Below are 24,209 nucleotides of genomic sequence, written 5' to 3'. Positions count from 1 at the left end.
TTTATATAAAGTCTATGAACTACAGCTGAGTAATGAAGGGGAAGTAAGAAAATTCTTTGGTCCGGGGTAAAAAAAACATAACAAAGGAGAAATACCCACAGCAACTGTTAGAAACCTCAGAAGTTGAAGGAAATATGGATTTAAAATTCCTTTAAACAATTCTATAGATAGATATTATATGTATAATTACAGTAGATACCACAAGATGCTATAACATGCTATGAGATATTACAGATGCAGCCACAGTAGTCATTTTGACTTAGTCACTGCAAGTAACCTTCAGAAAATGCATCCAATTCTGTTGAATTTGTAGTGCGTACACAATCTCAACCTATCTGTACTTTCTGGGCACAAAAGCAAGTTGATTTTTAGATACGTGTTAGCTATAACTCCTTCAAACATGAACATAGCTGAGAATATATAGGAAATATGAAAAAAAGAAGTTGTAGAGATAATTTCTCACTAAAGAAAAGAAGTGACGATTGACACTTTAACATGCCAAATGTTTGTGGCTGACCTGTTAGACTAGTACTGATGGAGGTCACCAAGCCATGCGCTTTCATGTTTGTAGGAATTTTGAAAATAGACTGAGTGCTTTGAAGTTCTGAGATGTCAATTAGCCTGAAAAAGGTTTGTTCCTGAAAGTAAAAAGATTTTCTTTTTTCTTTTTTTTCTGAAAGGAAGGAAAATCCAACTTACTCTCCATTGGTGAGCTATATTTTAGAGCATTAATGTTTAGATTTAGGAGCATTGTTTGTTGTAATGTCAGAGAATTGATAACTGAAGTCTTTGAAAGGAAGAGTGTAAATTTTGTTGGATTTGAAAGCCCCAGTACCTCAGATGTCCTCTCCACTCTGATATACCACAGTGGCTTTGTCTTCTGAAAAATAACATGATAATCCATTATCTCAAGCAAGTGCGTTAATGGCATACTTTTTTCTGTTGATCAGTAGAAGTTCCAGCTTCTGCAGTTTCCGTAACTAGCCATTTCGGGGCCAATCTTCATCTGTAGTAGCAATGCACTGCTGTAATATGCTACAGAAAAACAGCTTTCCTCTGGTTGGCAGCTATGCACACTGCCTGTCTGATCACTGCATGCAGTTTCATGTGTGATAAAAGAGCATCCCTTATCAAATAAGAGCAGGAGCTTCCCTGGAGAGTCAGTTGCTGTTTGAATCTAATGAAAACCCCTCCAGCTCTGAGATAGCAGGCAAGCATGTCTATACATCCTCACACATCCACACTTACACATACTGCTCCCAGAATGGCTGTTAGAGCAAACACTGTTAGCGTGTTGGTGTGTGCATATAAGAGGCACAGCTTTAGCTTTATAATCAAGCACACATTAAGCAAAAGCTGCTCTGGGGAAGCGTCCCATGGTGGGCTTCAGGTATAGCTGGATTCCCTGTTCTGGTGGTGTGGTTATGGTACATAATATGTCAGATGGAGTGACACCAAAGTGAGGGCCTGGACCTTTTTTGCTCTCTGATACTGTATCTTGTCATTTGCTGTTTTCTTTTTCTCTTTAGTTATTCTGGCTCTTTTACCCTCACTCCCACAAGCCTGTCTCTGGACCCTAGCCCTTCAGGTATACCCCTACTACTAGATAAAAACCTTGGGCTTCCTTGTGACAAGTTGGTTTCCCTCCCTCCTTCAGTCTATGCACGGTCTGTCTATGAACAGTAGCTCAAACCACCTGATAAAAAAGTAGAGTGGCTTAGATATAGTCACTGATTGTGAAACTAGACTGTCTCTCAGAAAGAAAGACATGGCAGCAGTCCCTTTACAGCCACTTCCTTCACTTGTTAACTGTCCCTTGTAGCACAGATACCTCATGTATGCAGATGCTAACCATTGACAGCATTAATGTGAACTTAAAAAAACCCCAAACTCTTATGCATAGGTGATTCTTCTTCTCCATGTTTGATAAAAGTTTCCACCTACTCTGTTAGTAACATTGCTGGATAAATTTTTGCCTTTCATAGATCCTATGACAAATCTCTTAAATGTGACTGGATGCTTTATTCTTCCAGAATTTCCAGTTTCACCTGTATCGAAACAGAAAAGCTACTGACTTTTGATGTCAAAAGAGGGTAAACAAATTTTTGTTTTGGTTCAAGAGTGGACAGATTAAGCATCGACCTAATATACTTCCATGACTTACTACCTCTAAAATTGATGGACCTTTTCTTAGTGAAAAACCAGCTAAAGTTATAAACCAACTTGGCCTGCTTAACAACACTTTTAATGCTGAGAAGGAAATGGTAGTAATTCCAGATAAATGTTTATATACAGCCTCAGTGTTTGTTACATGACACCTTCAAGTCAGAGAAGCTGGCCCTATTTATATGCTGAAGGGAAATTGTATGAGGAGGGACTGCAAAGCAAAAAGGTGGGAGCAAAAGAAAGAGACTTCAGGAATACTAACAGAAATGTGGAAAGAAAGGGCTGTCAGAGTCAATGCTGAACCAGGAACCACAAGGCTAGAATGGTAGCCATGAAAGCAGAGCATCTTCACTTAGCAGCTATTGTCCTCCTTTTCTTTTTGAGAAATGGACATAAAAATCATGATCAGTGATTTTTTTCTCTTCTTCTGAACCAAGGATAAGTAGTTCTCAAATTCTGTATTCACTAGGACATACAATATTAGAAACTTATGAAAGAGATCTGGAATAAGGAATCTAGTGCTGTCTTGAGAAATGACTCCTGGTGCTTGGGATGAGTAGAGTTCTAAGGAATTTCTATAAAGGATAATGAGCCTTTAACATGAAGGGAAGAACTAAAATTATTTAAAGGTTGCCTGGGAGTCACAAGGGAAGAGATGTCTGCTTAAAATGGACTGACTGCCTGCCTTCATCTGAATAAACGTCACACTTCCTAATTCCACTTTAGGGGCAATATATAACATGATAGAATGGTATTGTAAAGAAAATTCCCTGCTGAAAAGCAAGCTTTCATTAAGGTATGCATGTTCCTATGTAAATAATCTGTTGAAGTTAGTCATGTTAGCTCTGCCCCTTCTCAAATCTCACACTTATTTTCACGTCAGTGTGGAGCCTGAGAAGTTTTAGTCTGATAATCAAAACATTTCCAACAAATCTTGTCTGCCAAGAATTGCTTCATTCACTTACCTTTCAAATATGCTTCTTAACTACTTGCATTATAAGTGTTTAATACATAAACCTAAAGCCATCTGTCAGACCCACACCTCCTTCCAGCAGGAACATACTAATCCCAGCTAATACATTTCATGCTAAGTTTCTTAAACAATTTTTTTTTTTTAAACTTTAAAAATTGTTTAAAGTGACAAGACCTGCTGGAGTAACATAAAAGGCTGTTTGGGAATGGGAGCCTTGTCACAGTGTAAAAGTGAGTCTAGTGCCCTGTTTCTGCAGCTACCTGGGTCTTGGCTGTGGTAATTTACCACCCTGTACTTCTGCTGCCTCTGCTCCCTTTATAGGGCCTCTTGTCCATGTTGACCACAACCGATGTCCAGCAAAATCTGTTTATTTCCATCTTCAGACAATTCATGGAATAAAGAGGCCCCAATCACATAACTAGCTACCACAGAAAAAGAAACAAAAAATCATAGTACTTATAAACACAAATGAACCTAAAAGATGCTTATGAAGGAAAATTCTGAATCTAGTGAAGCTGTTTCCTCCACTGCTATCTAACAGTTGTTTCACTGTATGGCTGAAGCACTGTAGCATTTGTTTATTAAAATGCATAGAAGTCTGTGCCTGGCTTCCTCTGTGAAACTTTATCGGGGCATAATAAAGGCACACTTCCCACATGGCCAGTCAAATGAGTTTGCTTTGCTGCAACACCTATGGTAAGCTACAGTAAATCTTGGAAACACAAAAATTCTTCCTAGACACAAATACTTTCTCTTTTTAGTAAAACAGCCTCTTTTTTTTCCCTAATGAGATCTTCCCACTATGAGAAATGAACAGGGTCTGAATGCTGTTTTCTGCTTCTGCAGACCATTGACACAGCTTTGATTTAGGGACTTGCACTTTAATCACCCATCATGTGTCATTACCCCAACAGGCAGCAGCAGCCGCAAGATACAAGCTCCAATAAATTGCACTGAAAATCGGTGAAGCGATCCTTTGTTGATTTTCCTTTACAGCTTTTCAATGGCAGATCAGCTGTCATAACAACACAGTGCCTGTGGCAACAGGGTGAAATTAAACGTGAAGTATGTTCAAGGTAACTGGTAGAAAGCTGGAATATCCCTTTTCTTCTGTACATTTAAATGCTTTCTGCTTCTCTCAGTAATGCCAAGCCTGTGGCAATTGGCTAAAACGAATGCTTTCTCTTGTAAGATAATTGCCAGATGTACTGCAGTACAAATACTTAAGTGCTTTTGTATGCAAATCTTTGCAATACTCTCATTTAAAGAAAAGGGGAGAGGTAAGGACTTTTCTCTTTTAAAACACATATTTTTCTCATTAGGTGCAAGGAGAAAAAGAATATAGCAGGCCTTTTTCTTTTCTTCAAGGCTGTTTGAACAGCAATGTTCTAGCAGGAAGGTGAAACAGATTTCTCTTTAGCTAGCTAGCTAATAAAGTGCACATAGGCTCTGCTGTACCTTTTCCATTTGTGTGTGGGTTCTTTTTCAGAATAGTCATCTCTCAGCTTTATGCTGCCCAAATAGCAACATTCAAAAGGAAGCAAGAGTGAGGTTTATTTTCAGAAGTTTTCTTTCTATTGAAATATTCATAGTAGATGCAGAATATTGAATCTTTCATGAAAAAATGAGCAGTTTAACAAAGTCATGACAATTTCATCTTTTGAATGCCTTCACATCTTCACTTTTCTTAGAAAGCCTTGTGAGGGGTAGGATTTGCAAGGTATGTACTCTAGCTGTTTTATTTTCTCCCTTTACTGAACACATTAGTAATACTTAAACACAGCCAAACCACAGATATTTTAACAGTGTCCTCCTTTCTCAATCTTAATACCTCTTGTGTGCTGTTAAATTACTAGTTTATTCAGAGAAGATTTTACATGGCTCTCGGATTGCAATAAAGTCTGTGTCCAGCTTTGGCCAGCTGTCGTCAGTAGACTCTGAGCAATAGAGTTAATTTCAAGTCAAGGATTACAGCTCCTATGCCTCCGAACACTGCTGAAACAAGACTCGAAAATGACATCTGCTGTGCTCTCCTTTAATTGAGATTGTGGTGTTGCAGTGACTTATACAAACTAGATAGATAATCCATTCATAATAATCTTAATCAAGAAAGTAAGCTCACAAATTTCAGTATATTGCATTTGGCAAACACTGCAAACTCTACTGTGCTAGAATACAATAAATGGCAATCCTGAAAGACTCTTATCTGAGAGGAAATATCCTGGAAATTATTCTTAGTGGTAATTTAGAAGGTCATTTTCTTGAATTTAAAACATAACTATTCAGGTTCAGGCTTGCCTTCATGTGAAATATGAATGAATACTTCTGAAATACAATATGTCTCAATAAACTTTTAAGAAAATTATATGCCAGTAAGCATAAGACACTTTGACAGACAGATTTTCATGGTTACTCATCTTGAAGTTACCTATTACTCATCTACCAGGTTTAGTTTAGTAAACATTACTTGTCCTCCTACTTTGATAGGAAAGGTGGAAGATCCTCAACTCTCTGATGGTTCATTGTTGTCTTCCTTTCCACCTCCAGCTGCAAAGAGGTTGAGCGAGCTGCTCCTAGCTCTGCCACTGTGCCTCTCCTGGGCTCTGTGCTGCTTCTAAGCCTTGTTTGAGAGAGTGGGCAGAGACTATGTGAGAGTGCGAGTCACTGATAGACCCACAGTAGCTCAGCTGACTCCTTTGGGTGCAGCAGCTTTGCAGCACAGAGCATCATATTCAGAAGCACAGCTGGGGACCAGTTAAGTGTTTGGAGATGGAAGTGATGGCATTAAGAGGCTGTGGTGACATCTATCATATGAGACCATATTAACCAGAAGATAGGGAGAAAAATGAATACACATGGTAATTCAATTTGAACACTTATCTCAGAAATTCTCATCAGAACACACCCCTCAAAAATTATTATTTTTTTCTTTTCTAATGTTTTCTTGAAATTATGAAGTGGTTCTAAATCTCAAAGTCAGCTACACAAAAGTATGTTTTCATATAAATAATGTTAGGACAGTGTCCTGATAGGTTATTTCTTTTTTTCCTTTAGTCCATGTGGTAGAGGAACGCTAATCATGCCCAGTGTTTGGTCATGATGTTTACTGGTTTATCTAGAGTTAAATTGGTTTCAAATACAGCATGTATGTAGGTACAGAGTTTAATTTTTTCTTGAATATTTACCTTAAGGGGCATTTAATGCTTACAGAGTATATAATTCCCTGGGTTTTCATGCTTCTGTTTTATTAAGCCAAGTAATTTTTCTAAGTAACATTTTACAACACAGATGCTGCCACGAATATATCTGTTTCATTTGTGGGGTGGGAGCTGTAATGCAGTGTGTTTACGGGGTTTAATGTTTGCTTCTAGTGGAGGAAGTGCATGTGTGATCTATTGTTGCTTATTTTTACATTTGCAGTGTCATCAAGAATTGGGCCTACATCTCACTAACAAAGATTAAATAAACTTAAATTAAGAGAGCATTGTAAATCAATAGCAGGATATAAATTATTTTAGCTGTGTGTGCCGTGTACATGAGTATTCCACTTCAGAAAAGCTAGCTGTTTTAGTACCAGCGTTTTCCTTTCACCTCATCTCTTTTCTCTGTGTCTGGTCATCCTAGCTTTAAGGTACATCTCATTTACAAAGTACCTATGTTCCACCAGGGCAAAGCCTCAGGCTGAAGGAGGATGGTATTCTTGTATCTCACAACATTTTCCCTTCATGCTCACTGGTGGTTCTTCCTCTTCCTTGCTGTCACCATTCTGCAACCTCATGTCTCTGCTGTCATTTCCCCTTTTTTAAAAATCCTTTTCCGTCCATATTCATTCTTCTATTTATCCATTTTAGAGCTCCCCATTATTATTTTCATATGAGGTTAGGATTTGCAGAATGCTGTTTGAACAGCAAAAGTAGTGGACAGCCTTAAATGACAGTATTTCATCTCACATACCGCAGATTCTTCTGCACTTTGAATGACCCAATCAAATCTTTTTCAGCACAGGACCTGTGTTTCAAAGGTTGTTCACTGTTTTTCATTATTGAATGCTGTTGTAGGACCTGCGTGGTGATTCTTTATAAATTTTTATTGTATCTATTTATTTATTTAGTGTGGCTGATTGTTTATCCTTATCTTTAATTTCATGTATAAACATAAATTTTGCATAAAAAGGAAAGGGACAATGAGATATAATAAATATATACATATATTTCACAATATCTTAAAAAATATGCAGGATATAAACTACATTAGAATATCAATTGACACAGATGTCAAATCAGTTACATACATTTTTCTGTATAATGCTCCTATAGTAAAAAAAAAGTAAAAAAAGTAGTTTATATGCAAATATTTTATGTTTTGGATATGAGTTTCTTTTTAAATATATTAAATGTCACTTTTAGACAAATACAGTCTTTTAAAACTGCTTCCATCAGTGCAGTTTAAAGCTTTTTTTAAAGAAAGAAATTTTGCCTTGAAATATAAAGAAAGTGTCACTTTTTTCTAGTACTTTTTTTTCTCTTCAAAATAGTTTTTCAAGAATTGAATGGTTGCTTTGTTCATATCCCTCTGTGAAAATCATATGACAGTACTCAATATAAATACTGTGTATAGATTCTGTGATAATCAACATAAAAAATAAATTTAAATCTGGGAGGCATAGAGAAGGAACAGAATATGCAAGGTAGGAAGTAGAGCTGTCTACAAGCTGAAGAAGCTGTATACAGGGTATATATATATTTGTATATATGTATAAAGGATTGCTTCCTATACCCCTTCCTGCTCTGCATGTCAGGGATAATCAGAGGAAAGGATTTGCAGATTTTCTTTCAGCAATTTAGATGTATTTGGTTTGTGGGAGACAGGTTTTCTTCCCCCTAGATTATGTTCCTTAACATTATGATTCATCTTCTGCATCAATGTCTGAGATCCCTTCACATTGTTCATTCAATAATTTGTTTGATATGTGATGCTTGAAAGTATCTTAGTCTGTCACGTTTATGTTTCTTGGGAAAAAAAGGAAGTGTCCATTTATGGCCACAGCAATTGATTTTGGAGTGTTCTTCATGGTATAGATAATGAAAGCATGGCTCCGTTTTTAGATACATCTTATTAGGATCCTGCAGGGCTAATGAATGAATTGATTTAGACTGTCAAACCAGGAGATAATGAAAGAATGAGCTCTTACTGTTGGCCTAATTACTTATGATTAATCTAACCCAATTCTTTTTTTTTTCTTTTAACTGTCCCCATCAGGCCATAGAATAATTAGTGTTACATTCACTTTTTGTTTTCTTTTCTATACTGAGATAGACTATTTGATCATGTAGGAATTGTGTTGTCCAGGCAGTATGTATATCTTCGTGACATTAATTTTACCTTCTCTGTCATCATTTATTCAGTGCTCAGCTTCCACCAGGCAAATTCCTGGTAGCCCCTGCGAAAGCAGTGTTGTGTAACTGTCTGCATGTAGGTGAACACATGGCCAAATTCAAAAAAGAGAAATGGCTCTTCAGGGAGGGAATAGATGCTATAGTTCCAATTACGGTTCTTGACTTGTGAAATAGTATTTTCCAGTAACGTTTTTACCTTGTTTCGAAATGTGCAAACTCTCCTATTGATTTTTCAAAAGAGTAAGCAGCAGTATCCATGAAGAATGTAGATGTTTATTGAAAATTGCCCACTGTATGCATTTATCAGAACATTAGAACAGAACTCTCTGTGCAGGTGCAGGTAGGTACATGTGATTTAAATTGTTTTAGCTGTGACACCTGTGAGTTTGCATCCTGGCATATTTCCTCATGCAAGCTGATGCATTCTCAGGCAAGCGAGGAAGCAACCTAATGTGCCAGTTATTGGCAAAGATGTTATTCAAACTTCTGGCTTTTATGATTGAAACTTCAACGGAAAGTTTCTATACTTCATTTTCAAAAATGTCATATGATGTCATTATCCTGTAAAAGTCCAGCAAGATCTTTTTCTCTGTTTGATCTATGTAAATTAATGGCCTTATTTAGCAGTATCTCTTTGTGCCCATGTGCATGAACATGTGGGCCCTCACATAAATGTGGTTTTTGATGCTTACTGGAAAGAAAGAATGAAAAAAAGGAACTAAACCTATCCAGATCTGGTCAGATTATAGAATTTTTTCCTGATTGTATTTCTTATGCTGTTTACTTAGCCGTAATGCAGCTGTCAGGGACACACATGAAATGATCGATCTTTGGTTGATCAGATGGAGGTTACTGATTTCAAATCTTTGCAGCAAAAAACAATGGCACTTCCCTTTTTTTAGCAGGAAAAAAAAAAAAAGAGCTATGGTGGGTCTCCTGCTCTCATTAAACACAATTATTCTTGTCTGTGACACTCCTGTTATTTTTTTTTTTCCCATTGCTTTCCCATCACATTTAATTCATTAAGGTACATCCTCAAAAAAAAAAGAAAACGGCATCTAAGCATTATATTCCTAAAGCCATTTCTTCATTCTTAAAGCAGAACCCTGATTTATAAAAGTAGTGTGTATACAGTTGTCTTTCACATGATTGGTGACATGCTGAAGTATGCATAGCAAAGCAGATGGCTATTAAGGAATTTTGTCATATATTGCTAGGAGCTGGTTTGTGGTTTCATTGTTGTCATTATAAGATTTGTTTTAAACTTTAAAGGAAAAGTCTGTGCATATTTATTGTATGCCATGCTTTGTAAGTAGATGTAATTAAGCTCCAGCAAATGTTAGAAGTCTTCGGAAATGAAGCAATTGATGTCAATAGTCTGGCTTTCAGTCAGGTTTGCAAGTTCTCTCAGTTAGTTTCTCCAGTCTGAACTTTCTTGTATTAGTTAGAAATAAACAGCTAAATCATATTGTCAGTGACCTAACAAGAACATCTTTCTACTAATTGATGTGTCTAATTGAGAGATAAGTGAGAAACAATCCTGTTCTCTTACTTCCACCTCTTTCCTCACAAAGGTTTTCAAAGGATCAAATGTCTTTTCTAAAAGATAAATTATATAAACTTGTGACCAAAAAATGAGAAAGAGACAGGAAAAAAGAATACCTCAACAGAGCTATTACATAAGTACATTTTTCTGCAAATCAGAAAGTAGAAACAGCATCTGTTAGAGAGTTATTTTTCCTGACTTTTAATTACTATTCATTGATTTCAGTAATTGCACACATGTACATACACAATAGTACAGCAGGATTTCACTTCTGTGGTCTTATCTCAAAACTGGCTTTTAAAATAAGTGCCTATTACTGTAAGAGCTCCATAAGAAAGCAGTGCTCTGCTATTTTCATCTTACTTTGCAATGCAGCATAACTGTTGCATTTACAACTGGTACAAGCTGGCTCTTTGCCATGCACTGAGAGCTATAAACTCATACTTTCAGCAAGGAAAATCTCCTGCTATCAGATTTTTCAGTGGTGACTTGCCAAGCTGAAAGAAGGAAGAACAGACTTTTCATAAGTGGTTGCATATTGTTGTTGAAAATCCAATTACCATTTTCTAAATGTCCGTCTCTAAGATTTAAATAATAGTCAAATGAAGTACCTAGCTTTTAAAGAAAATAAGCATGCACATAAATGGTGATGAAGACCATTATAGGAGTGCATAGCAATACTGGGTGCCCTCAGGAATTTTGCTGACTCCATGTAGCAGCTGTATTTTAGGTAGCTCACGAGAAGAGGCAGATGTGAAAGAAGACTTCTGAGTTTTGATTGTATATAGTGACCCTTTCTTTTCTGGACCAACTTTGTTTTGGCATTCCTAACAGACTTATTCATTGCACAGAGGAGCTAAGACTTCCTTTTTGCTCTTCAGCCTTTCAGTGTGAAACTGGTAGGCCTCCCAAAATGCTTAAAGAGGTATTCAAAAACTAAGAAAAGAGAGAATGACCTGGTCAGAAGGAGTAAGGCTGGTGCTACCCACTATTATCTTGGCTAGGATGACTAGGGCTTCTTCCTTGGCTGTGATCTGCTTTTTACCTTTGTTATCTAGCTATTTTGCCTGTTAAGGTACAGTAGCAGAATAAATCGGCCTCTGTTCTGGAAGAAGGGGCTTAAATGTACAATCCAGTGAGCACGGATGAGCCAGTGGCTTGGCATTCTGGTGAGCTGTGGTAGGTGTCCATGAGTCTGCCTGGCACAGGGGACATGCAAAGAGGTTGACAGTTAAATTAGTCGACAGTTGAAGACATTGAATTTCCTCCCATTTGCTGTGGGGTAGGAATGTGGACTTGGGCAATGACCATGGCTCTGCTGACACAGAGTATGTTCTGTCTATGCTACAATTAAACAGTGTATTTATGTGCTTATATGCATATATGAATACATGTGCATGCCGTCTTCTGCAATTCCCAGTAAGTGTCCTTACATCTTGTCCATATACAAGATTATTTCTGTTTTTTCTAATTATTCTAACATATTCTGATAGTAACATTACTTATCAGTAACACTAAAAAGTGTGATAAACCATCTAACTAATAAAGTCAGGGGGGATATGTGCTCATCTTTATCTTCTCCCACAAGGCTAGAGGGGGTGTTTCCCAAGTACCATTGGGGAACTAAGCAGACATATTTATTGAGTCAAGTCAGGGTTCTAAATTTACAGTGAACTCTGACATCCCTGTTTTGACTTTGTGGATTTTTTTCATTTGTTTTTTGTTTTCCAGAATTAAGCATGCGAGCTACTTGCAATAGAAATACTTAATATCTATTCCTTGATTGTTTCTATGTCTCCACTTGTTTTGTATGGGTGTATAAATTTTATTTAGCTTTTGGCAGCATTTTCTTTTAATGTGTTGTTATAAATGATGTTATAATCAATAATTATAAAAAATACCACAATTAAAAAATGGACAGTATGTGAACTGTAGATTTTAACTCATATAAGATTGCTGTAGGCCAAGACTGAGAACTTTCCAATTTTTATGATTTGCATGGCAGAAAAAGCACACTTCATACTGAATTAGGAGCTTTGTTTATGAGGAACAGTCATTCTTATCTTTATTTTAGTATAACCACAAACATTTTTGAAAGACAGGCATACAAGTATGGAACATATATGTACAAATACAGATATCGCATCTTTATGAGGTAGAGAGAACGACTTCTGAATGTTAACTCCTTTATTATGTCTCTCACATCAGCTGGTGATAATAGTGCTCTAATTTACTCTTCCATAAACTCTGATTTTGCATTTCTTGAATTTTTAAATATTTTCTAGTTTACATCTTGAAAATAGATATCGTTATTTTATCCACTTGAACTTTAAAAAGTGTAGTGCACATTGAAATACATACAGTGATGATTATTCTGGAGTTACAGAGTAGAAAAAGCTGCTATGTAAATACATATTTAATGTTTCAAGCCTCAGAGTGAAGTAATGATGCATATAAATCATTATTTATGCAATATACTCGTATAATCCATACATTTACTCTATAGAAACAATATGAGACAACAGAAAAGTCACAGATACTGACATTGTATAGTTATGAAGCAGTTGGACAGGAGAGGTATTCTTGGGTCTCCCAATATGTTTTCCTCCAGTGCCACAGGAAGGAAGAAGGAACCAACAGGTAACTCTCAAAAAAACATTTTTTTATATTTTTGTTTTGGAGGAACATATCCCACCACCCCTTTTCTGGAAAAGCCTAGCTAGTGCTTCATGATGTGCCTTTGAACCCCGTTCAACATTTGTACTTTGAGTGCTGCTGGGAGAAGCAGGTCTGCTCACAGCTCCAGAGCTCCCTCCTGTCCTGTTTTCATCTTTCTGGAGGATTCGGCATGATCCAGTCTTTCTTGGTTGTAACTTCTGTGAGCAGTCTATTTTTAAGCATCTTCACAGGCATCCAGTCTCATTCTAATCTCTTTTGACACATTGTAGGCAGTTTTCCTGAGGACTATATCTGTGGCAGGTTGGAAATTTCATTCAATCCCAGCTATTCTGGTGTGGCTGTTCTGTGTGCAAATATCTCCATAAAATAATCTGTGTGACCAAACAAAGCCTTCTGGAAATCTGAATAAATCAAAATACGCTGTAGCATTTTACAAGTCTTAAGAGAGAAGAGTGTATTATCAGGCTTGAAAACAAATTTAGGTGGTCTAAATAGATATATATATTATTTTTGGAAGCCATAAGCAGTGAAAAGCAGAATTGAGTCTGTAGCAAAAGCACAACAATTAGACATTTTAGTGTAATTTAGACATTATACTAAACCCATGGTGTGTCTAACATCAGGACATGGAACTATCAAATATATTCGCAAAAATTTGATGGCAAAAAAACCTTATATATTACCTGGTCAAGAGGATGCCCATTATAGCAGGGAGGGATAGAAACTATTAACCTTATATAAGAAAGCTTCATGTGTCTGAACTGCCTTAAGACAGTTTGTTTTCTATGTGGCATGCAGACAAGGATCTAACAAGTGTGCTTTTCTGTCTTACAGCTTACAGGAGAATGAGGAGATGGCATTAATGGCAGTGGGTTTGCTGTCTGCGTGTCTTCACCTTCATTATGTTATCTATGCAGGCTGATGAACTGTAATTGTTTCCTGGCTACCGCTTATAGCAGATAGGGTGACAAAGGGTTTTGGAGCACTGCTAGGTTCCTGTTTCTCTCATTGATCTCTATGAGAACAATCATTATGATAATGATTCTAATCCAAGCTTCTGTAATATAACTGAGAAATAAATGCTTCTTGGTTAATATGCCTCAATTAATGGGTCACCCAGTGTAGCTGCAGCAGGTTGCAAGTAAGTAGCTTTCAGGATCTGAGCGCAAATGATTATAGGTTTTCTTTCCCTTTTTAGATGAAATGGATTCATAAGCCTTGCTCGAATCGCTCTTGTAGTCATTAATTATAGTATACACATGTTAATGACATCATTATCAGGAGATAACATAATGTCCTAAGGACCACGTGCTACAGTTGTTTCCTGTGCAAACAATTGTGCTTGATAACACAGCCTGTCACAAAATGTCAAAAGAAACCACATGGTGTCTTGAAATGATTGTGAAATTATCATGTGTCACAGCTATGTATGTCATAAACAATACCATCATGACTGAATTTTTCATTAGCTTCTTGGGTGAGGGATACCGAAGAGAACAAACAATTAAGATCTTGAACGGCTCAAGTGCAGCACATAATGCAGCACTGAATTGTTTAAAGCACACCCTGCGACTGGATTAAAATGCATTAGTCGTGAATTGAGGATATGAATAGTAATGGGCAATATTAAGGACCTTGGGAGATTTTTTTCTTGTTTTTATTAAACACAAGCAGGAAGAAATTTTTCTCTCTCTTTTTTTTTTTTTTTTTGATAGTCTACAGTTTAGTTCTCTTCTAGCACCCCCCTTCTATCTTTTATGAGGACTGGATAACAAGATTGTAAGAGTTGCCCATCTAACTCTTATTTTAGCAACTGAAATCCTGGTCAAGCAAAAGTCAGTATCAGAGCTCCTCTGGACTTCTACAGGACCAGAATTTCACTCCTGTGGCCAGCCTATCAATCTCTGAAGTGTGAGTGATCTCACACCACTTTTGTGATAGAGCAACAATTTCAAGCTCATGATTGACATGTGGGTTTTACTCTTGATTGTCACAGGAACAGAGGTGCTCCCATTATTCAAGGCAGCAGGGCCAGTGGGTGTCCCACAGTACTTAACTACTAAATATTCCCTGACTTTGTCTCTGTACAGCCTACTTCAATAGGAAAGACAGAATTGCGTCCTTTTGTTATCTAAGGATTTTGGCAGTGTTACTATCTTTTAAAGTTTTCCTTCTGAACAACAAAAGTAACAATTTATTGAGCTATATATTTTTTGCTTTCTTGTTTTTTCTTTTACTTAACTGAGAAACATGATTATTCTCCTTCTGGAAATAAGCTTTGCAAAATTGCCAAGAGCCAGGGGCTCACCAGGTAACAGAAATATTCAACAGTTTTTCCCAGGGCTGCAGAGGCTGCTTGTTACAGGGCTGCCAGCAGCTTTCCTCCTCTAATGCTCCTCCTCATAAGGTTATCTGGGACCTGCTGACAAACAGCTCCCTAGAAGAATTGTCAATATCATCATCTTCCAGAGCTGTGCTTTTTTTAATCTACAAAACTGTGTCTTTGGATGCTGTGATGATAACAGCAATACTGCTTTAGTCATACAGTAAGTGTCAGTAACAATGTAGACAAAGGGTGCCATGCATACTTTGTTCCTCTAGAATCTTTCTTTAACCATTGAATTTCAGAAAGTGTGTGCTCCTGATGCTGATGTTGCTTTACATGAAAAATACATAAGAGCTGACCAGCGTCACTGAAGCATGTCCAAGATAGCTGACATGCAAATATTTTAGAAAAATTAAAGGTGAAAGACTAGTCTCTAAAGCAACATCTTAGTTCACATTTTTGTGTCTGGTGGTTCTAGGTGATCCCAAAAGAGAAAGAGAAAACCATCTCAGAGGCTGCTCTTGAATTATATCTTTCCTTACCAGTAATAATGTCATAGGAATTCTTGACAGATGACCTGTTCTTACACTTACGGAGAAGTTTCAATAAGACTAATATAATGATTCTGATTCCTTTCTCTTTTCACCTGAATTGGAGTACCAAATCTTCCATTGTTTCCTACAAAACTAATTATTCAGGTTTACAGTCTTGCTGTTACCAGCTAGCTCAGCCCTGATACATGCAATAAATTACCGGTGACCCTTTCTTCACCTCTTTGCCTCGGAGTCCCATTCTCTGCAAAGGACACCATCTAATTAAAAATCACAACAGGGGCCTGCTCAGACAGGAGGGTAGACTTAGGTGGGGATGAAACTATGTGACATTACAGGGATTTATTCTGGCAAAATCTGAGGCAACAAATGTGAGCTCTGGAGGGAGAGGTGTGAGAGATTACTGAGATTTATGAGAGACTGGCAGAGCTGACAATAGAAACTGGAAGAGTTACTGGAGCTGCCGGCAACTCTGCAAGCTTCTGGAAAGAAAATCAAAGGATTGTTATTTGTAAGCAGCAGTATTAAAAATGTATTTAACTGGCACAGGGCTGAGAAGTTTTTTCCTTTCTTCAGTGCTGCAGTTATGATTGCTTCCCCCCCTTCCACTTCACTAGAGTTCAGCTTATTAAAAAGCTGTTCATTGTAAGACTAGTTCTAGGCACTCTGTCTCTTGGTTGATGTCACTTATACAGAAAATCTTAGTCAAGTAAACTGCATAAATACGGAAACATTTCAGGAACCACACAACTTCAAGAAGTTTCACAGTTATCCTTGGGAAACCATTGTGAAATGAGTTTGGATCTTTTCCAGCTGTGTAACTACCTCAAAAGACAGCAAACATATGACACGTATTATCTGTAGAAATAATTCACTAGTTAATCAGGGTGTATTTTTGAAGACTTCAATTGCATTCAGGAATGTTCAGCAATTTTGCAAAGCAACTTGAACACCTAGAAATCAAGGAAGGAACATAACATCTGACAAAGAAGATGGGAAATAACCTTCTAGGAAACCTTAATTTTGCCACAGAAAATAGAGTAAAATGCCTATGTGGCATTCAGCAAGCCTAGCCAGAAAGCCAGTCTTCTTTCTTGCTTAATTTCATTTATTATATTTTAACTAAGTGCATGATTAAAAATAAAGCAGAATTAGAAGTAGCATCATCACCAACTGCATAACCCTGAGCACTGTGTACTCTGAAGACCTTATCTTGTGGGAAAAAGATGTTTCTGTAAGTAAAGAATGTCTCATCAAACATGATCACAACAAAATAGGAGACTGCTGGGAAGTTTCAGTTATTTTATTTATGGAAAATTTGGGTGCTTGAATTTACCTTTTTTCTTTTTTCCTTAATCCATATAGGATTAATCCAGAATGAATATTTTACAGTTCTATATATACTTTAATTCTTACATATTTTTAAATCTTCCATCAGTAGAGTCTGAATACTTAGTCTACAAAATAGAGTTCCGTCAATCCAGTTGCAGGATTCAATACTAGTGGAAGACAGAACAAACTCTATGAGCTAGTTGCTGGATCTGTAGACTTGGACAAAGCAGCCTGGTTGAATAGTCCCCCATTTTCTTTCCTAGGAACTGAGGGAAAAACCCCGTTGTCTACAAGATCTCCTGAAGATATCCTATGTGATCAGTGACCCACCTAATAAAGGGAAAAGAAAGAAAAGTAAATAAATTGGTGTGGAGAAGCAATCTGCTTTTATCACCCTTTTCCTTGCATATGTAGTTGAGATGATGTAGGAATTTGGTGGTTTTGTCCCAGTTTACAGTTGTAGTTGCAGCTGCTTTACACCTACCTTTTTAGAACATTCATATTCAGTTATCAGTTTAGCATCATCCTGTTATTGTTATTACTTTATCTTACTAGTAAGAAAAGTTAAAGTCATGTCATTTTTCAGCATCTTTCAACTGTGAATTCTCAGAAATAGCGTGGGACAATGGTGTAACACTTCTTTAATAGCAAGGGATTTTTTATGCCAGATTTCAAAGTACAGCCAGATTTTCCATCAGTTAACAGCAAATAGAAGTGCAAGAGCTTCTCAAAATAAAATCTCAGGATGTTTTTTACAGGATCTTAGATTAAACAATAAATCTTTCATTACAAGCAGCTACCAGAAACTTGGTTAGTTATTTGCAAAAGAGAAGTAGTATGGGTATACAACACAAGAATTTGCCCTGTCCATCAATCTTGCTGACAGTTTTTAGCAAGAAACCTAGAAGAATTCATCCATGGGAAAATTCATTATGCAAGAAGCTGACTAGAAATTAGTGTTAACTTTACTTCATGGTAAATAAGAGATTTTTTACCTCTAATTCAATAATACCATAACCTTGTGTATAGTATTTTTCTTGGCAAAACTGTTATTTCAGGTTTTCATAGAATAAAGAGTCTGGAATGTACTCCCAGGTGACCACCAGGAAATCTATGTTCCCTTAGAGAGATTTTAGCTTCATGAATTTGAGCAATTTTACTAGTATTGTTTGGCTGGGAAAAAAAAAAATCATTTTGAGAATTTTCATAATTTTTCATATTTTTTTTCTTTTCTGGCAACTTTGCATTTTAAAGATGTTTTAAAGATTTTAAAAATTAATCATTAATATTTATCATGTTAAAGATGAATTTTAAATGTTACGAACATTTAAAGATGTTTGTAAGCATGTTGGTCTGATTTTTTAGCAAGTTCAGAACCGTAATATATATTTTGTCTTCTCCTGCTTTCCTGCTTTTGGTGTTACGGAATGTAATTTAAAAAAAATTAAAAAAACCCAAACCCCAGAATCACCAAATCAGCATTCAAAACTCCTGGATTTCCTACAGCCAAACTCTGTATGAGGATAATTTAATAATATAAGTAGCAAGTTTAGATCTAAGTACAGATTTTGTGTGTTTGTGTGTTTCAAGGGTATGATTAAAAAGAAAAATTTGTCAATCTGGTTAAAAAAAAATCAAAGAAGTATTTTCATATTGTCCCTGAAACTAGCTGATTCATTTGTCATATTCAACATCCATCATATACAATATGTCAAACCATGCTTAGAAGCATGACTTTCTTCTTAACTTGCTGGTTGTTACATTATCACCATTGACATTTTGGCCTCTGCTTTTGGTTGTTCATTCTGTAAGTGGAAGAGTGAATGGGAGTTCCTATTCCTTTGAAACACAATTTAAAGTTAAAAAATAAACCAATTCCTTTGAACTCCTTATAATGTTCATGCTGTGGGAAGGTACTGTGGAGGCAAGTGACCTGCAGCCCTATGCCATGTGCTTTGTTCGTGAGACGGATGGCTATAATTTACTCCTGCCTGAAACACTAGTATTTATGATGCCTTTGCTTGGCTGAGGGGTAAAAATGGTCTCCAGAGAAATAGAAACATTTTTTTTAAAAGCATATTGAAAAGAGAAGTCCGCAGGACAGCTGAAGGTCAGGGGAAGAAGGTAATGAGGGTTGCTTTGTCTTCTTTTCCAGGCAATGAAATAATTCTCCTTATTTGAGTCCATGGAAAGTATTTATTTTATTTCCCTCTCTTACTCACACACACCCCCATGCATATGCAGTCATGCAAGCACAAGCACACACACAAACCTTGACCTCAGTTATATAGGAGGACCCCAGTTATATAGTAGGACACAGTCAAAATCAGGAATAGCAGTGAAAAATCTGGCTTTTCAGCTGTTCTTCAGGTCACAGCTGTATGAGCATACTGGCCACTCTAAATAAGCCAAAATAACTATAACTCTAGTTCAAATTAAGGTCCTCTTCCTCTGGCCTTAGGCATTTGGGTACTGGAGCCAAATTGTCAGCCATTGCTTTTGTCTGGAAACTTTACTAGTTGTTCAGTGTAATACTCCCAAAATTCTCAGTAGGATGGCCTAGCTTTTAGATTTGACAAAACATTGCAAAGACGTGATAGCAATGAACGTAAGACACACACATAAAAAAAAAAAAATCCCCAAGGTGTACTAATTTTAGATTTAATCAAAGTAAGTGAGAATTTTCCTTTCTTACTTTCTGCTGTAAGAGCTGCTGCTTATTTACAGGTAAATGTAACTCACAAAGGTATTATACTGAATATATTTACTTTAGAAATATTGTATTTATCTAAGCCTTCTTTGTTTTTCTTTACTATTAATCCTCTCTTTCCATCAGACATGTATGAAAAAAAGTTGTTAAGCACACAAGTTACCTATCAGCTTTTCCTAGACTGCTTAACCTTTAAGATGGTTCCTCAATCTTCTGGAAATTTTCTTCTTTTACTGACCAGCTTAGGAGATCTGTTTCCCCTATAGAAGCTACTATCATGCTGAGCAGCAAAAGTAGAAAACAGCGGAAACAGTGGAAAATAAAAGATCAAATAGGTTAGGAATCAAGTTTGCTTTTTTTCAGCAACAACCAGAGTTAATACTCCATAGATGGTCAGACCATTACCAAACCATGCCCAAATGGTGACAAGCGGCAAAATTAGCATTTTGACTGGAGAAACCAGACTGATGTCCATTAAAAAAAATGTCTTCAGAGCTTTTTATTAAGATCTGTTTCTCTCCAGCTGTATCTCCTTTCCTGTCTTTCCTGAGATGGCATCATTTACTGACATCCTAAATCTCCTTAGTTAAGAGAATGTAGACTTTAAGATTAGACCTTTAGCACTGGATTTCCCTGACTTTCAGCTGGACTTCTACAGGTTAGTTGTAAAAGTCTAAGCAGCTCACCCTGAGGTCCTTTTATCATCAATAAGAAGCCATTTGTCATCTTTGAGGCAGAACGAATGGTCCTCTGTAAGCTCTTGTTTCCCCCCAAGGAATGCTACAGAAGTCTTCATTTGACTTATCTGAAGGCTTGAATGACTAATTTTTACCTACCTGAAGTTAGGCTGAGGTGAATGCTATTGGTTCTATGGTTGTTCTCTACCTCCATGCACAGGTGAATGCTTTTGTGTGTACATACAATGCAATAAGACCTTTCTGTTAGTATTACTATGCAGAATATATGTATTTATACTGTTTGTGTTTATGTGCTAATATAAACAATGTCTACATAAATGTATAGAAAACTATATTTTGCTGATTTTAATATGAGTTCTGTTCCCATCATCAGAGTATCAGGTGCTATTTGTCTACCTGCATCTATCTGGACAATAAAAATGTAATTTGCCTTGAAAGGCTAGGTGAGACTAGTCCTACCAGAGCTCACTTTCTTATACACCAGTAGGTAGTATTTCATGGCTTTTTAGCTCCGTACTGAGCTATTATAGACCCAAGTCGCTGTGCTTAGAAGTATATTTACTTGCATGAATGAGCAGTGAATGAAAACCATTAATGTCCCAGCATGCACTGCTCACCAATACTTATTTTTGTTGTAGCCAGAGTTTCTTAGTGTGTTTCTGCTTCATTTAAACCTGTCAATACCTCAATTAGTGCTTGCTTCTCTTCCCCTGGGAGGGACATTTACACATGTCACTTCACAGCCTCCAAAATCTAAAAGACCTATGGGAATTGCTGGGTCATAAATATTTCCTGATTAAAGCTTGTGTTTTCCAGTGACTTCCTGCCCTTTTTTTTTTCTTCTAAACTTACAAACTATTCAGGTATTTTTAAGGGCACAAATGGAAAGTTTAAAGCATAACAACTTGTAAGAAACTGAGCGCTCTCCCATGTGATTCTACAGTCTCTGGTTTTTACTGATTTGCATTCAGTAAGTAACAAAAAATTAGAGCGCTGTACTTCACAATTGCAATAGCAGTAACCCGCTCATTTAACATTAAAACTTGATGCCATCTTGATGACAGACTGAATTCAATTTAAGATGAAAGCATTGGAGAAGTTATCTAAAATTATATTTTGCTAGTTTTAACTATTTAACATCCCTGCTCCTTCCAGCCTGACTTTTATTCAGAGTAATGAACGGCCATAATTGATTTGGAATAGAAAGTGGCCCAAGAAATTTATACTTAATGGATACATGTTTCTATTATTAATTTTTAGGCATCCGTAATTTTCAACAATGGTGATGATGGTAATGTTAATGTTGTCCATTAATTCATTGTGCAGGAACAGGGTCTTTGTCTAAGTCTTCATAAATTACAATTATATACATGCTAACGTAATTTTTTATAGGTCTTTGATCACTTTTGTTTTGACAATTAGCCAAGCTTTGATGAAACTGATTTTCCAGTGCCTTACATGGGTTATCACAGTTTGTCACAAATTTCCACAGGCTTTTACTATAACTGACTGCAGGGAATAAAGCTGTCAGCTTATCATTTCCCATTTTCTTGCTCTTGTTATTAGGAAGTACAGCTAGACAAAATGGAAATTGAAGCTGCATAGCAAAGCAAAAGAAAGTCATATTCATTTCAGAACCATGTCAAAGTCAAAGGAAAGATCAAGAAATATAAGCAGCTGCTTGTCTCGTGTATCATTTGAAGACAGCAGTTTGCATTGTACATAGAACTAATGCAAGAAAAGACCTCAGGAAGAGGAAAGAATTCTCTTTGTGATTTGAGAGAAGAGACCTTTTTTATTTTATTAATGTGTCTTTTGGTTAAAATTCTTAGTTGTCATGCAAAATAAATCAACTTCTTTTCCTATAATGTGACCTGAAACCACTTCTGAGTGAATAAGGTCGGAACCCTAAATGTTCACAGCCTTTGCCTTGACATATTCAATCAGATCACAAGGTGCTGGTGAAGCTGACAGGTACTCAAGACATTATTGTCATTCTTACTAAAGCTTAGCATCAAACAAGGCCTGTTCTAGCTTGGAAACACATGTTTGAATAATACTTATAATCATAGTAACTTCATTTATATCAGTGGAATAGCTAGATGAAATGGTATTTTAGAGTGTGCAGAGTCCTTATTCATTCCCACTCTGATTTCTTTCTTTTTAGAGTTTTTTTCTAAGATTACCTTCTAAGATTGTCCTGATATTCTAATAATGTAGTTTTTGCATACCACTAAGTCTCTTGTTTTGATATGGGATTTGTAATACAATCTTAGGTAGTGGGGACATGGATTGGTCATGTCTCTGTTTAATTTCTCTCTATTATTTATATATCATATTTCTCATGGATGTCACTTTTCACTAAATAGAAACATAAAGATGTGGTTTCTGCTGTGCAGTCTCTTTTTCCATGGCAGTGCTGTTTTTCGTACTGTTTTGTCAGAAAATTATTTTTCCTAATAGAACTGCTAATGAAGTTCATGTCTATTGTCCAGAAATCCATTCATCTAATAGTTATAAATGGAAGCTCATAAAAAGCTACTAGCCTTCCTTTTAAGGCAGACTAGGGGTAGAAGGCAGTTTAGTTTGTTTTGCTTTGGTTTAAAAATATTTTCAGGAACATATTTATCAATACATTTTCTGAATTTATTTCATATACACTGTAGATTCCTAAAACTGAAGCTGAGTAAATAATTCAGTCTTTCATATTAATTCATCAAATTTTTACTTCTCTAATTTCTCAGGCTTACATGTTTGAAATCATTTTTCTTAGTCTGGAACCTCAGCAGCAATTCATTTCAAAACATTTGCTTTTTGAATTTGAAATTCTTGCCATATTGATTAGTTACATAATTCACTCAGCATTGCTTACAACACAAATTCTTTTCAAATACATGTATAATAAAATATTGCTTTCAAAATCCACTTTCTTGTAAAATTTAAATTGAATTTTAAAAGTATTTCTCAGATGAAATTGAGTAGGTAACAAACATTAATTTAATTTTCAAATTTAGTGAATATTGGTAGAAAATAATAGGTAATTAATTATATGTCTATACTTTTTTAAAAATCACTGTATTCATAAAAATGGAGTGTTTATTTGTGTTTATTTCTTTCATCCTTTGAGACATGCAGGTTTTTTTCTAGTCCTGTGCATCTTTTAAAGATGAAGACTGGAGAGGTCACAGTTTTACCAAGGAACAGCGTGCTTAAATTGGAGTGTTTGAGCAGTCCTATAGATTTTACATTCTCTGCTACATTCAGGACACCATTTGAATTCTGGAAAGATGCTACTTAACTAAGCAGAAACATCATTTACGAAAGGAAAAACAAAGTTAAGAGAAGAATTTTAGCAATGCATACATTGGCTCCTGGAAGTCTACTAAATTTGAAGATAAACTAACAAATAGCTATCAATTAATTATAGCGTGAGAGCTAGGCTCCCTTAAATGTAAGCAATGTACTTGCATGGGCTTTCTTTGCCTGAGCAAAAATGGATTGAGGAAGAGGAAATTTGTTTTTGAGATAGGAAAATCTCATTTGTCATGGACAGAAGAGTGTTCTCACAGTGGCTGACCAGCATGAGAGGACATGCTAAATTTGGGTTAAGTGATAAATCGGAGTTTTAATTCATTTTTTTCAATATATACTCATTTCAGCTTTAATGCAGTTTTCTCTTATCACAACTCATATCCTCATCCATGATGTTATTTTTACCCAAGTTTGTTTACACTGTGTCAAAGAACCATAGTCCTCTGTTCTAGAAGCTGTGCAAAAAAACCAGATGGTGTTCATCTTCCCTCATTACAGCACTAGTGTGTACATCTCTGCA

The 24,209-nt window shown here is 36.3% G+C and overlaps 1 protein-coding gene across 1 annotated transcript in view; it reads left to right on the top strand.

Annotated features, from left to right (window-relative positions):
- DSCAM (Down syndrome cell adhesion molecule) overlaps positions 1 to 24,209 on the top strand; it is a gene marked incomplete at its 3' end in the record, with an annotated part of 125,369 nt that overhangs the window by 22,223 nt on the left and 78,937 nt on the right. The window lies entirely within an intron of this gene.

The sequence above is a fragment of the Nestor notabilis genome, unplaced genomic scaffold (assembly GCF_000696875.1).
Source record: "Nestor notabilis isolate BGI_N333 unplaced genomic scaffold, ASM69687v1 scaffold7109, whole genome shotgun sequence".
Classification (NCBI taxonomy): domain Eukaryota; kingdom Metazoa; phylum Chordata; class Aves; order Psittaciformes; family Psittacidae; genus Nestor; species Nestor notabilis.
This window is presented reverse-complemented; position numbering and strand designations above follow the sequence as displayed.